Source organism: Salvelinus sp. IW2-2015, linkage group LG1 (genome assembly GCF_002910315.2).
Source record: "Salvelinus sp. IW2-2015 linkage group LG1, ASM291031v2, whole genome shotgun sequence".
NCBI lineage: Eukaryota > Metazoa > Chordata > Actinopteri > Salmoniformes > Salmonidae > Salvelinus > Salvelinus sp. IW2-2015.
This window is the reverse complement of record NC_036838.1, coordinates 2106047-2122301: the sequence shown is the minus strand read 5'-3', so window position 1 is coordinate 2122301 and position 16255 is coordinate 2106047. Positions and strand designations below refer to the sequence as shown.

Genomic DNA, 16255 nt, shown 5'->3' with positions numbered 1-16255 from the left:
ATAATTAAGTCTGTGATTTGATAGAGCAGTCTGACTGGAGTGTGGTAGGCAGCAGCAGGCTCGTAAGCATTCATTCAAACAGCACTTTACCGCGTTTGCCAGCAGCTCTTCGCCAATGCTCAAGCACTGCGCTGTTTATGACTTCAGCCTATCAACTCCCGAGATTAGGCTGGCAATACTAAAGTACCTATTAGAATATCCAATAGTCAAAGGTATATGAAATACAAATGGTAAAGAGAGAAATAGTCCTATAATAACTACAACCTAAAACTTCTTACCTGGGAATATTGAAGACTCATGTTAAAAGAACCACCAGCTTTCATATGTTCTCATGTTCTGAGCAAGGAACTTAAACGTTAGCTTTTACATGGCACATATTGCACTTTTACTTTCTTCTCCAACACTTTGTTTTTGCATTATTTAAACCAAATTGAACATGTTTCATTATTTATTTGAGACTAAATAGATTTTATTGATGTATTATATTAAGTTAAAATAAAAGTGTTCATTGTTCATTCGTATTGTTGTAATTGTCATTATTACAAATTATATATAAAAATCGTCCGATTAATCGATATCGTCTTTTTTTGGTCCTCCAATAATCGGTTACCGGTATCGGCGTTGAAAAATCATAATCGGTCGACCTCTACTTGAGAAGCTGTTCTTTCTGGATGGTAGCGGGATGAACAGACAGTGGATCAGCTGGTTGTTGTCCTTGATGATCATTTTGGCCTTCCTGTGACATCGGGTGCTGTAGTGTCTTGGAGGGCAGGTATGTGTGCCCCCGGTGATGCGTTGTGCACCGCACCACCTCTGGAGAGCCTTGCAGTTGAGGGTGGTGCAGTTGCCATACGAGGCGGTGATACAGCCTGACAGGATGCTCTCGATTGTGCGTCTGTAAAAGTTTGTCAGGGTTTTAGGTGACAAGCCAAATTTCTTCAGCCTCCTGAGGTTGAAGAGGCGCTGTTCCATTTCAGTTTGTCTGTGATGTGTACGCTGAGGAACTTAAAACTTTCCACCTTTTCCACTACTGTCCTTCGATGTGGATAGGAGGGTGCTCCCTCTGCTGTTTTCCTGAAGTCCACGATCATCTCCTTTTTTTTGTTGACGTTGAGTAGCTCCTAACAATGCAGTAAAACAAATATACAAATAATCAACAAACATTACATTGCACAATGTATATGAATAACCTCAAATCAAATCTAAAATTTGGAAATTAAATAATTTGGGTCATTGATGTCCATGAAAAAGCTGATAACGCTAGCCTAGAGACAAGTGTTACTCCTTTGGTGAATACAGGAAAATACACACCCCTATGAAGGAGAAGATACACCCCTGTCTTGAATGATTGACTACGTACCTCACAGGAGACAATCTAATAATGCATCACAATTCTTTCCTCCACCTTTCCACTGCTCATCATGACTCTCCCAGATTGGATGGAAACTCTTTTAACCTAATAAGGCGTGTATTCCCAGACACAATCAGGTTATTGACGTTTCTTCAGGGGTAAAGGCCATCTAACATAGAAGTGCTCCTCCTTGGTAGAGAACAGATTGGACAGAAGGCTGTCTTCGGGGCTACGATGCTTTCTGCTCCTGATGAGTCATTGCCGGTGTGAGCAGCTCTCTCTCTCTTATGCTATATTGGTCATGGTCTATTATAGTCCAATCTGAGAACTCGGCACATGGCACTTAGGCTATGAAACTTCATATGGGAAATCTGGTCAGTTATGTTCCCACCTTTCCTCTATAAACTAGCTCGCTGCTAGTAGATACGATGGGTTATGTACAGTCCCAAACTGTGGCTTCTGGCCCTTACTGTTGGGTCAGCCCCATGCTCTGCCTTTTACTGTGGGTCAGCCCATGCTCTGCTCTTACTGTGGGTCAGCCCCATGCTCTGCGCTCTTACTGTGAGTCAGCCCCATGCTCTGCCTCTGTAGTTCAGCCCATGCTCTGCTCTGTGGGTCACCCTTATGCCCCTTACCGTGGGCCAGCCCCAGGCTCTGCCTTGGTGACAAGAGCCAGCCCTCGTCAGGACTCACGGCCAGAACTGACCACAAAGGTCACTTCTGGCGTCAGTGGTTGCCCCCCATTGATTGCCCCATCTATCTTCAGAGCTCCTGCTGTTAGGTGACCTAAACTGGGACATGCTTAACACCCGCGCCATCCTACAATCTAGCTTGATGCCCTCAATCTCACACAAATGATCAATGAACCTGCCAGGTACAACCCCAAATCCGTAAACACGGGCACCCTCATAGATATCATCCTAACCAACCTGCCCTCCAAATACACCTCTGCTGTCTTCAACCAGGATCTCAGCGATCACTACCTCATTGCTTGTGTCCGTAATGGGTCTGCGGTAATGACCACCCTCATCACTGTCAAACGCTCCTAAACACTTCAGCGAGCAGGCCTTCCTAAACGACCTGGCCCGGGTTCCTGGAAGGATATTGACCTCATTCCGCAGTAAAAGATGCCTGGTTATTCTTTAAAAGTGCTTTCCTCACCATCTTAAATAAGCATGCCCCATTCAAAAAATGTAGAACCAGGAATAGATGTAGCCCGTGGTTCACTCCAGACCTGACTTCCCTTGACCAGCACAAAAAACATCCTGTGGCATACGGCATTAGCATCAAATAGCCCCGCGATATGCAACTTTTCGGGAAGTTAGGAACCAATGTACACAGGCAGTTAGGAAAGTAAAAGGCTAGCTTTTTCAAACAGAAATTTGATCCTGTAGCACAAACCCCAAAAGTTCTGGGACACTGTAAAGTCCATGAGAATAAGAGCACCTCCTCCAGCTGGCCCACTGCACTGAGGCTAGGAAACACTGTCACCACTGATAAATCCACAATAATTGAGAATTTCAATAAGCATTTTTCTACAGCTGGCCATGCTTTCCACCTGGCCACCCCTACCCCGGTCAACACCGCTGCACCCCCCACAGCAACTGCCCAAGCCTCCCCATTTCTCCTTTACCCAAATCCAGATAGCTGATATTCTGAAAGAGCGGCAAAATCTGGACCCTACAAAATCAGCCGGGCTAGACAATCTGGACCCCACTCTTTCTAGAATTATCAGATGAAATTGTTGCAACCTCTATTACTAGCCTGTTCAACCTCTCTTTCATATCATCTGAGATCCCCAAAGATTCTAAAGCTGCCTCGTCATCCTTCTTCAAAGGGGAGACACTCTAGACCTAAACTGCTACGAACCTATATCTATCCTACCCTGCCTTTCTAAGGTTTCGAAAGCGAAGTTAACAAACAGATCACCGACCATTTCGAATCCACCGTACCTTCTCCGCTATGCATTCTGGTTTCCGAGCTGGTCATGGGTGCACTCAGCCACGCTCAAGGTCCTAAACGATATCATTACCGCCATCGATAAGAGACATACTGTGCAGCTGTATTCATTACCTGGCAAGGCTTTCGACTCTGTCATTCACCATATTCTTATCGGCAGACTCAACAGCCTTGGTTTCTAAAATGACTGCCTCGCCTGGTTAACCAACTACTTCTCAGACAGAATTCAGTGTGGCAAATCGAGGGCCTGTTTTCCGGACCTTTGGCAGTCTCTATGCGGGTGCCACAGGGTTCAATTCTCGGGCCGATTCTTTTCTCTGTATATATCAATGATGTCGCTCTTGCTGCTGGTGATTCTCTGATCCACCTCTACGCAGACGACAACCATTCTGTATTCTCTGGCCCTTCTTTGGACACTGTGTTAACTAACCTCCAGAGTGGCTTCAATGACAATACAACTCTCCTTCCGTGACCTCCAACTGCTCTTACATGCAAGTAAAACTAAATGCATGCTCTTTCCTTCCAGTTCTCTGCTGTCAATGACTGGAACGAATTGCAAAATCACTGAAGCTGGATACCCATTTCTCCTCACTAACTTTAAGCACCAGCTGTCAGAGCAGCTCACAGATCACTGACCTGTACATAGCCCATCTGTAAATAGCCCATCAACTTCCTCATGCCCATTCTGTTTATTTTTTATTTTTTACTGCTTGCAGTCCAGTATCTCTACTTGCACATTCATCTTTTGCACATCTATCACTCCATGTTTTAATTGCTAAATTGTAATTGTTTTGCCACTATGGCCTATTTATTGCCTACCACGCTTATCTTACCTCATTTGCACACACTGTATATAGACTTTTTCTCTATTGTGTTATTGACTGTATGTTTGTTTATTCCATGGTGTAACTGTGTTGTTGTTTGTGTCACACTGCTTTGCTTTATCTGGCCAGGTCGCAGTGTAAATGAGAACTTGTTCTCAACTAGACTATTTGGTTAAATAAAGGTGAAATAATAATAAAAATAAAAAAAACATTGTGGTGCCCCTGTTCACCTCAGCCAATTAGATGAGAAGGAGCTCAGTGATTGGCTTGTTGTCTGCAAACTGTCCCAACCTCACTGTCACCAAATGGCTCCTCCTGCTTCTTCCTGATTCTCTAGCATTAAACCAGAGCATCTCTCTCTTCTCTCCTCTCTCTCTCCTCTCTTTCCTGCTGACTGTAAATCACATTGATGCTCTGCCTTCTTCCTAGAGAGCTGTGTTTCTGTCTCAGCCACCAGTTCTGTGACACAGGGCTCTTAAATAAACAAGACTGTAAATACAGGGAAAGATGGCCTTGGGTTGCAGTATTACGCCTACCGTGGTCTGACTGAGTTCCATGAGTTCATATGTAAACTGTTTTCACATTGGCTACATGCACATGATGGACATAGCCTACATACAGTCTTAGAAAAAAGGTGCTATTTAGAACCCTTTTGGTTTCCATGTATAACCCTTTCCACAGAAGGTTCTACCCGGAACCAAAAAGGGTTCTCCTATGGGGACAGCTGAAGAACCCTTTTGGAACTCTTTTTTCTAAGAGTGTAGCTTTCAGCAGTTTTACGCTCAGCTTCCCTCAATTCCCCATCCTAATAGCGACAAGGTACACTATCAGCCCTTATCTCTGTAATGCAGAGGTTTGGCACTACAAAAGCTTTCCTTTGAAAGAGTCCTTGATTCCTCCTCCATTTTGTGTGCCTGTGAAATGTCTGGATCCTGAGGCTTTTGAAATGTTAGTGAAATCACATTTCGTTCCTGGTGCAGACAATGACCTTCAACCCGTTTGAAGGGAGTATCTCAGTCGATGGCAAACTCACGAAGCTCAGTAAAGTTGGCTATGTCCTGTAAAATGACTTTGGTGTACATCTGTCAGCCAGTGATACATTTGGTACAAGAACTCATTTCAGTTTGAAAGAGGGATTTTGGGGAATGGGCCATTGCCGATGAGTATGCTAAATGCTCACTGTGTATAATTTCTCTTCTCTCTCTCTCCTCTCTCTCTCTCTCTCTCTCTCTCTCTCTCTCTCTCTCTCTCTCTCTCTCTCTCGCTCTCTCGCTCTCTCGCTCTCTCGCGCTCTCGCTCGTCGCTCTCTCTCTCTCTCCTCTCTCTCTCTCTCTCTCTCTCTCCCTCTTTCTCTCTCCCTCCCAGATCGAGAGGACCAATCAATTCTTTGCACGTGAGTAACCTCTGAGCCATGTCTGCTCAGCCCTTTTCTTCTCTTTCCGTGTTCTGTGTTGTATGGGTTGCATGGGTTGCATGTGTTGCATGGGTTGCATGGGTTGCATGTGTTGCATGTGTTGCATGGGTTGCATGGGTTGCATGTTTGATTCCTTGCATCCAGCCTGCATAGTATCATACCACACTGGTTTGGAGCAGATGGTTTAGAAAGGCCATGCAGCACCAGCTTAATTGCATAATATTCACGATTCAATTATCTTAGTTATGCGCGTCTCTTCCTCACTTAGTCCCGAAAATGAAATGGGGAAATTATCTGCTGCATTGCATTCCTGCAGAAGCTCTATTCAACTAAGAATGAAGTGTAGCTTATTGAAGRCGACATGAATGTACTTAGCACTGATTATAGGTCGAAAGAGGAATCAATTGAATTGAACTAGAACAGAGCCAGAGGCCTCTATAGCTATTTTAAAAGGAGCAACTTAGTGACACAGAACAGTTAGACACTTACGGGAAAGAGACTTAGGCTTGGGGCAGGGAAGCTGGGAAATGTTTGGTATTTCTGGCACACACACACAACCCTTACCCGTGGGCTGTATTCTAGTCTAGCGCCCAATATCTACAGATGACATTAATGCTGCCAAGAGAAATGTCAGCGTGGCATCTCATTGRAAGCCCCTTTGACAGGCCTACACCGATGATGTGTGAAAGAGTATACAGGGTAACGTTTCTCCAGGTGTGTGTGTTRTCTCKCTGCGCTGGTCTGAACCCGARCCACCACCACCCAAAATGTCCCTGGAGCCCCCAGTCAACACATATTTTCCTAGCCTTACACCATACATGACTAAGTCTGGGGGAGCATGGAAGAAATTGGATGGATGTCAGAAGTGTGGCTTGAACACTATCATAACATCTCACATCTGCTATGATGCTTTTATATGCCAACTGTGACTGTGACTGTGATACACACACACACACACACACACACACTGTAGGAGACGGTGGTCATAGCAATGTAAACGCTGCACAGAGATGCCATGTGATTCTAAGTCAGTCCCTGAGAGTATGTGCCGTCTCCTCTGCAGCAAGGCGAACCAACCTGAGGAATCTAACACTTCCAGTTCAATGCCAACCTCAGGGACATTTGACGCAATCACTCACGCACGGGCCGTGTCCAAAATAGCAACCTAATGCCTATATAAGTGCACTGCTTTTGACCAGAGCCCGTCATTTCAGACGCAGCCAGAAACACCCTCTGCTCCCGGTGGTTATTGAGCTCAACACTAAACACACAACTCATCAGCCAAACAGCATATTCATAATACTAGACTAGACTACCATAGGACTTCACCACATGGCCAGGTAAGGGGAATCTGAAAGAAAAACTACACATGACTTTGTTATGGTAATTGGTTTTACACTCAGTGAGTATTCAGGGGCCTTGTCATTTATTTGAAGATCATCATGTCGTTAGTTTTATTTTGCAGGTCATTTTGCTCAAATAGATATAACCTAGCGTTGAGCTTGAGATCGGGGAAAAAGTTCAATGTTAACCGCCAGCGATTACGTAGAATGAGCACCTATTTTAAAACCACTGGTATGCATTGTGTGTTGATGTTACTGTACAGTAAGTGTCACTTGGGGATAGGATTCTTTCTGCATGGCTTGAAGATTCTTTCTGCATGGCTTGAAGAGCTTGCAAAAACATACTTCCTTGCTCTAAAGCTGTCATCGCTGTGGGTCCGTGAGTCCCACCCTCAACAACAGCCGCTGAACTAAACTAGCTCAAAGAAAATAAACAGCACATATAGATACACAAAAGCCCTGCTACACCGCCTCATCCGATAAACCTTGCAACTGTGGTTTATTTTCATTAATTTGTTGTTTAGCGGAGTTGCAGGGAAGCAGAGCTGGCTAGCTCTCTCACCCCCGGCTCAAGACTGTTAATGGAGTTTACCCCAGTGCCATAATCTCCTCACAAAAAAATCTGCCAGTCAGAAAGACAGTTCTGACACACACACACACACACACAGCACACACACACACACACACACACACACACACACACACACACACACACACACACCACCAATGTCATTCTTCCCCATCTACTACCCAGGAATCCTGTCTTGTATGTTTTCTGTCTTCTCAGAGGTGAATCTGGTGCTGGCAAGACAGAAAACACTAAAAAGGTCATCCAGTACCTTGCACATGTGGCTTCCTCCCATAAAGGAAAAAAAGACCACAGCATTTCCTTAAGTGTACGTTTCTGTCTTTTCTTTCTCTATATTCCCCCTCCATGTTTATCTCCCTACCAACACCTCAGATCTCCCCCTAAACCCTGTTCTAAAGGCACAGTTACAGTATGTCTTTCTATTGAGGGGTAATGATGAAAGAGGAGATTACACAACTTGTACGGCCCACAATTGTCCCCCTAATACCAGGCCAGTCTGATCCACAATGTCCCTAATACCAGGCAGTTCTGATCCAGCAAGTCACCCGGGACATCTTATTCACACTGTCCCCCTAATACCGGAGCGCAGTCTAATTCACAATGTCCCTCTAATACCGGCCATCTGATCCACAATGTCCGCCTATAACCAGGCCAGTCTGATTGTGACCAGGCCAGTCTGATCCACAATGTCCCCCTAATACCAGGCCAGTCTGAGCAGCAATGTCCCCTAAACCAGACAGTCCTGATCAATTATGTCCCCTAATACCAGGCCAGTCTGATCCAACAATGTCCCCCTAATACCAGCATAATTTTATCCACAATGTCGCCCTAAAACCAGGACCGTGCTGATCCACAATGTCCCGCCTTACGCTACCAGGCCAGTCTAATTCACAATGTCCCCCTAATAACAGGACAGTTTGATCCACAATGTCCCCCTAATACCAGCACAGCTATTCACAATGTCCCTCTAATACCAGGACAGTTTGATCCACAATGGTCCCCCTAATACCAGGCACAGTTTGATCCACAATGTCCCCCTAATACCAGGACAGTCTTATTCACAATGTCCCCCTAATACCAGGCCCAGTCTAATTCCACAATGTCCTCTAATACCAGGCCAGTCTAATTTCACAATGTCCCTTAATACCGCAGGCAGTCTGATCCAAATGTCCCGCCTATAACCAGGCCAGTCTGATCCACAATTTTCCCCTAATACCAGGCCAGTCTGTGAGCCACAATGTCCCTCTAATACCAGGCCAGTCTGATCCACAATGTCCGCCTATAACCAGGCCAGTCTGATCCACAATTTTCCCCTAATACCGAGGCCAGTCTGAGCCACAATGTCCCCTAATACCAGGCCAGTTTGATCCACAATGTCCCCCTAATACCAGGCCAGTCTGATCCACTGGTATTTATCAGTACAGTGGATTAACTCCCTTGTTAATCCATATCAGATAGATCACACATGGGCTGTGTGATGAGGTCACGAAAGGGGTCAGGTCCTTCTGAACTATATGATGCTGGTACATTACCACGGCAGTGCAAGAAATAGGCTCATTAAGCAATAAGGCACGAGTGGGTGGGGTATATGGCCAATTATCACAGCTAAGGCTGTTCTTAAAGCACGACACAATGCGGAGCTATTAAAACTGGTTACCAACTTAATTAGACAGTAAAAATACATGTTTTGTCATACCCGTGGTATACGGTGTGAATATAGCCACGGCTGTCAGCCAATTCAAGCATTCAGGGCTCGACCACCCAGTTTATAAAAATGTACCAAATTGATAAATTGTCCAAATATATATAGATGTTTTTTGCCTAACATGAAAATAAAAGAGAGGCCACACTCTAGGCAGCTCAGATGCAAAAAATATTTAATTTACCAACGTTTCGACAGGCAAGCTGTCTTCATCAGGGTACAAATCTGTACCCTGATGAAGACAGCTTGCCTGTCGAAACGTTGGTAATTAAATAATTTTGCATCTGAGCTCCTAGAGTGTGCGGCTCTCTTTTATTTTCAAGTTTTCTACTCCGCTAGCCAGCACCTCGCCTAAAATAGGTGTGCGTTTCTTTTTCTTCTAGATTATTGCATAAACATGCCTTGTAATTTGTTAAGAGTCCCATATAGACGAGCTCCAGTCCCATGATGATGTGTGTTGCCAAAGTGAATGCATCCTACAGTGGTCTATAGTGGGCTCTATAGATTGCGCAGGCGTGCACAACCCTCTAACATATTTGCGTTTGTTTATTTGCAACAAACAGCCAGAGTCGCCTAAACCAGTAAAAKTACAGGCAAGTCTTTYCACTTTCTTCTAAACACCTCGTTCATGTGCATGTTGCATCACCAACTTTCTGCTCTCAAACGYACCTACTGTTATGTAAAGCTAATGGCAATTTCATATATTTATGTTTTGTGAAATGGTGCCATTGGTTCTTTTCTTGCACACTGTGAAGCATGTACAGTATGTGTAATGTTGACATCTGTGCAAAAATTWGACAAACAAAGTTTGGGTATTGACCCAGATTCTCTTTCTATCAGGCGGAAAATAATCATGTCGTAAGTAAACTTTAAATCTGGCATGAATATTGATGTGAATGCAGCTTTTCCATGTATACCTGTGGGCCAATGCACTGTACTGTYSTGTAAAATGTGRTTGCAAATGTTGTTATTCTACACTAGATGAAACAGTCATATACATGCCTTTGTTGTGTTTGGTCGCCACCAGTCAAAGTTTGGCAGACATGCCYTACTATGTGAGCTATTTTTGAACAATGCCGAGTAGAAGTTGAGCAGTAAGACGTTGAAATAGAGATGAAGGCATATATTCCTGAGTCTGAAGATGGAACTGACACACACACACACGTTCTTCTATCCTCGTGGGGACCTAAAAATGTATTTCCATTCAAATCCTATTTTCCTTAACCCCTAAACCTAACCTTAACGCCGAACCCTAACCCTAATTGTAACCCTAAACCTAACCCCTAAGCTTAAAGTAGCCTTTGTCCTCATGGGGACGTGGGAAATGTCTCCACAAGGGAGAATRTTCCTCGTTTTACGATCCTTGTGAGYGGACATTTGGGCARTTCAGTTCCCCACGAGGATTAGAAGAACAAGACCAAACATACACACGGGGTCAGTTACTGGACATTACTGAAAAGCAGACTGTCTGGCRGTGGTTGTCATGACAGTAGTTAGTTCAGTAGCTTAATAATACTCTCAAGGCWTTTCAACCAGCTGCTGTAGGTCTTGTTGATACTGTTAAGGTCATGGAAACGGCACATGAGGGCAGATGAGCAGTGRTCTGAATAAAGATGTGGTGCTCACTGTGGCACACTGCCCCAAGGCTAATATGAGAAACATGGATTTGCACCCGTCAGTGAGATAGCTTCTTGGAATAGAGCCTTTCAGAATAACATATCCATTCCCCTGCTTCCTGTTTTAATGTACTGCTGTACATTTCACTTAAACCGTTTGCCTTTATGCATTATTTAGCCTAGTCCGAATTATCTTTGAGTACTACCTGTAATTGTCTTCCTTGGTGTGTATGTACGGTATGTATATCCTGTATGTGTGTTTAGTATCCATGACCATTAACACTTCCTGTTTATTTCCATGGTAACATTTGACAATCTGCCCCTTGACTACAGAGTGGAGCCCTGTTCTATGTGAGTAGCATGTAGTCCGTCCCTCACCTCTCTCTCACCCACCGCACTCCACTCACTAGACTAGCTCAAAACACAATGGGCAGAATATCCTGTAAAGGGGCTGCTATTGTCTCTGTGTACTATTCTGTATATCTGTCCCTTTTATGGSTGTCAGTGGGGGCCCAAWAGCAGCTTCTGTTTCTATCACCTTTGGGACTAAACTAGTTTAGTTTTAATCCACTCCATGCACTGTGTGGTGTCCCTGTTCTTACCTGTAGATGGCACTGCTTCTTTCAAATATCTCAGATTTGGGAAAATAAACATTACTTCCTAGTTTAATACATACTAATAAACACATTTCCCACTTCCTAACTGACARATCCCATTTTAAACAATAATACACCACCAGTCATAAACAGTGCATTTGTAATATGTTCCACTGTTATACTGGCAGACATTYAGCAAGACTCCTGTCAGGACCTCGTCACAAACTTCTCTCCCACGTCCAATTTGGCTCCCGGTGAGCCTGCTGGAGAGCTTTTCACTCGCGAGGTGCTGGTGCTGCCAAATAGCCATAGCAGGCTTTACTAAATAGTCAGTTGGCTTCCAGCTAGCAGGAGCTGGAGCTGGATTAGGACRGGAGGAGAGCAGCTAGGGAGGGAGAGCCAAGGGGACCACTGCCCAGAGCTCAGCTGAACGGACTCCCCCAGGGAGAGAGGGCCATGACATGGTCCAAGACCTACAACAGCCTCTCCTCTGCTTGGTCTATTCAGACCCAGCCACAGAACGCCCACCTGGGACGATAATGGGGATTTTAATCTTRMTACCTTATTGAATTCACCACGGGGTGTTGACTGTGAATTTTGCCTTTTGTGTCTCTGTGGCAGTGCTACTTAGATCACMAAATGAATCCRCTTAGAACTGCTTCTTCCTGTCTTCGCAAGTCTTTCATCTGCTCCCTGCTTTGCCATGAGGGAGGAGGTTACACAGAAAGTTATTCTGACTTCCCCTGGAGGGGTGGGGGTTTGTTCCTGTTCCCCAAAACCACAAACACAAGTGCAGTTGSCTGCGTCATTCGCACTCTCCCAACAGTCACTGAAGTGGTATTCTGCTTGTGGACTTGGAGCAACTCGTGAAACAACTTGTAATGTCTGTCCAGCAGGGACTCTGCTTGTGGACTTGAATAGATTTGTAATGTCTGTCCAGTAGTGACTTTGCTTGTGGACTTGAATAGATTTGTAACGTCTGTCCAGTAGTGACTTTGCTTGTGGACGTGAATAGATTTGTAACGTCTGTCCAGTAGTGACTTTGCTTGTGGACTTGAATAGATTTGTAACGTCTGTCCAGCAGTGACTCTGCTTGTGGACTTGAATGGATTTGTAACGTCTGTCCATTGACTCTAGTCTGTGGAGCAGATGTGATCCCACATCCCCACCTGGTCTCTTCCTTGAAGATTTAATGTGACAGTTTTTACTGTTCCTCTGGCTCTCCAGTCTCCACAATCTGGGCCAAAGCACTGCCAAAGGCCCTGACACTGATAACAAGTGAGGTTGAACACGCTACAAAGGATGTTTCCCAAGTTACAGAGGAAAGATTGAGAATAGAGAGGAGTTATTTCACAAAAGATACATTCATTTCATAGTCGTGTCAATGTTAAGTGGTACCCGATAGCATTGTCCACAGTCACACTAACAACAACGATGTTATCAACAACTATATGTCCCTGAGTTCTTCCAGGCCCCCTACAGTAGTTCTCACTGTAGTGAATAGCCTCTTAAYCTGGCTATGATGGTTTCCAGACACTGTTCATCAGAATAAGTGTAATGCATTCCATCAACAGTAATTTTATGGTCTTCTTGCTCACATAAACRGGATTATGTGGTACAATACATGTCCCGGAGGTCTTCCAGGCCTGRCAGTTGTTGGCACGGCTAGTGATTAGCCTCCTTACATGACAATGATGTTCTCTGGAATCTGTCAGAACAAGAGTAACACACTCCGGAACGCTGGAATGTYGGTCAGCTTGTAACGCTCCTAAAGTGGACCCCTGCTGGTGTTTTMTATTCACCCCTTTGTTCCTACCCTCTCCCCAGTCTGGTCCCAGTCTGTAGACTGCGTTTGGCAGAGATTGGCAGCTTGTGGACATTAAACAGTCTCCATTATGTCCTCTGTTCTAGTTTGTTCTAAAGCGTGTGGTGTTGTCAAGTTGTGCCATATAGCACTGCGTTATAGAGACAGAGTGTGACAATGACTATAGGAAATGGTAAGACCGCACTAACAGATCTGGGACCATGCTATAATTAACCGTCTGTGCAATCTGCCACTGGCAGGACGAGGATGGAACGGGCTTATTCAATTCATTCCTGCCTCATTTTCAGCAGCACGAAAACTCAATGAAAACAGCAGTCGGGCTCTCCGGCCCAGCTCTGGCAGCCAAAGATCACATTACGCGTCTCACGTCTGAACGCAAGGCTGATTTCCAAACCCCTAACTCATCCCACAGACTTCCCTGGAAAAACGCCACCGTCTTGAGCGATCAAAATGTGTCTGGTGAGCTTGACGTAATGGGAAAATCCCATTCCCACCTAGCCGCAGAAAAGAAAAGCTCAAAATACGGGCCATGTTATTTTTTCGGTGGGCCATCTTGGATTCCCCAGTCATGACCAACCCTAGAATGAGTTTCTGGATGGGATCGTAATGGGCCACCTGTCTAAACACCTACACAGGGTCATGTCCATTAGGGTATACTGTAGCAGCGGAAGATGAAAACCAGTGTTTCTTATTGGACAAGTTTGGATACCACCTTTACATTTTGGAGCGTTTTGTTCCATTTCATACCTATTGAACATTCTATTCCGCCCTGGCAGTCAGCCAGATAGGGTCTACGATAGGTGTGAGAAGTGAACAGCACCGTTCCCTCCCTCCCTTAACAGGATCTCTAATGATGACAGATTCTTCCGTATAGGATTGAGTGTGTCTCTGGCTTGTGTCAGTGTGTTAAACAGGTCTGTTTCCCCAGTATCTGTCAGTGTGCTAAACGATTGAGTCCATTTCCTCAGGATCTCTATCACTAACTGGAGAGATGTGGCCTTCCTCTCTGAGTCGCCTCATTCGCCCCAACTCATCCAGCACCCACCCATCCGCCTGGCTCACAGCAGCTAGCTCTCCACACGCCCTAAACCACCACGCTGAAACACAGCTGTGTACTGTGGAATATATGAGACATCTGTGGATAGATTTATTGGTTTGTCTGGTTTGTCTTATACTGGTACTTTTTATGATTGTACTGTGTATTTCGACAGTATAAACAGGGATTGATTGGATTAGGTTGTTTTGCAGGCTTGATGGTTAGACAATGGCTTCAAATCATCAAGACGGCGCCGACAGACATGGCAYCTCTGCTTCTCGCTCCTAAGCAACGTTGGAGTATTTCTTTTCTTTTTGTTGTTGTTATTTGACAAGCATTTCGCCACACCCGCAGTTACATCTGCTAAATATGTGTATGCGACCAATAGCATTTGATTTGATCTGATGCCTTTGATGTTGGTCTGACAGTAGAAAGAGGAGATGCAAACCCAGAGTCCAGATGGGTTTGAACATTCGCTTGTGGATGTGTTGAGCTTCAGCTGAACCATATGCGGTGTGGAGAGAGTCATTGCAGTTCTGTTGTGTTCCACCACTGAGCAACAAGGTTCTAATCCATTCCATTCCAAACCCAGAGGTTCTACACTGACCAGACAACAGGAAACACGTGCCATTAACGCCCAGTTTATTCAAAGAAATGAGATTCTCATCTCTTTCTCCCTATCCCCTCCATCTCTTTAGTTTTAGTTGGACGTACTGTTGTAGGATATTGAGCAGAGAAGACTGTAAAGTGGTTTCCTGAACGTGTTCCATTGATCACATCTGTCTTTTACAGCGTTACAATACCTGTCGTTTCCTGTCCAATACCTGTCAATACTCTCTTTTCTACTAGTTGTTATGGTCATAAACATTACTGAGGAAACAGTGTCCATCCGCCTACATATGTTTCATGATCAATAGTCTGTGTGACACTATGTGATTGTTAGATTGACATTGACGAACATAAAATGGGTCATTGTGTGTATTGGAAAAATGTTTCTCCTGGGCCAAAACATTTTTTGTGCTTGTTATTTGTAAAAAGTTTAGTTGGGGGAAGGGGGCATATGTGCTTGGACCCAGTGCTTTGCTGTAATATCTCCTCTTTTTCAGGGTGAATTGGAACGTCAACTCTTACAGGCCAACCCCATCCTCGAGTCCTTCGGCAACGCCAAGACAGTGAAGAATGACAACTCGTCACGGAAGTCGTGAGTAAAAAGGACAGTATAGCATATTGCCACCAAAATATGAATGCCACTCTCAAGACCAGTATCTGAGCTTACATTTGAAGCTTTCCTACGTTTATAACTGTATGTTCCTCTGTGGCTTACTAAAGCTCATCAATATGCCATCCACTCACTGATAGTCTTGCCTCAAACAAACTGGCACTGAGACAGATTTAGCTGGCAGTGTGGTTTGTTGGAGTTTTCCAAACTCCCTGAGAATCTTTGATATGAGGAGGAAAGGAATCAATGGAGAGGAATTATTTTTGTTTATCTTCTATTTATTACACAGGAACATTCCAGCAGGACAAGAACCTGTTTCTGCTAATCATTAATGACTGCTTTGATTCTGGATCCAGTTTAGATTAGAGAGGTTAGTTCTGTTCAGCACAGTCAGATCACAGCCTCATGCACAGGTGTAAGTCTACTCTAGACCCCAGGCAGTAGAGACCGAAGAATGAATGTAGTCTACTCTAGACCCCAGGATAGTAGAGACCAAAGAGAGAATGTAGTCTATCTAGACCCCCCAGGACAGTAGAGACCAGATGAATGTAGTCTACTCTAGACCCCAGGACAGTAGAGACCAAGATGAATGTAGTCTACCCTAGACCGCCAGGACAGTAGAGACCAGATGAATGTAGTCACTCTAGACCGCCAGAGACAGTAGAAGACCAAGATGAATGTAGTCTATCTAGACCCCAGAGAAGTAGAGACCAAGATGAATGTAGTTCTACTCCAGACCCCAGGACAGTAGAGACAAAGTGAATGTAGTCTACTCTAGACC

The 16255-nt window shown here is 44.6% G+C and overlaps 1 pseudogene; it reads left to right on the top strand.

The window, feature by feature from the left end:
* The window catches only part of LOC111963223 (myosin-10-like), a 99450-nt pseudogene that overhangs the window by 48662 nt on the left and 34533 nt on the right, over positions 1-16255 (top strand).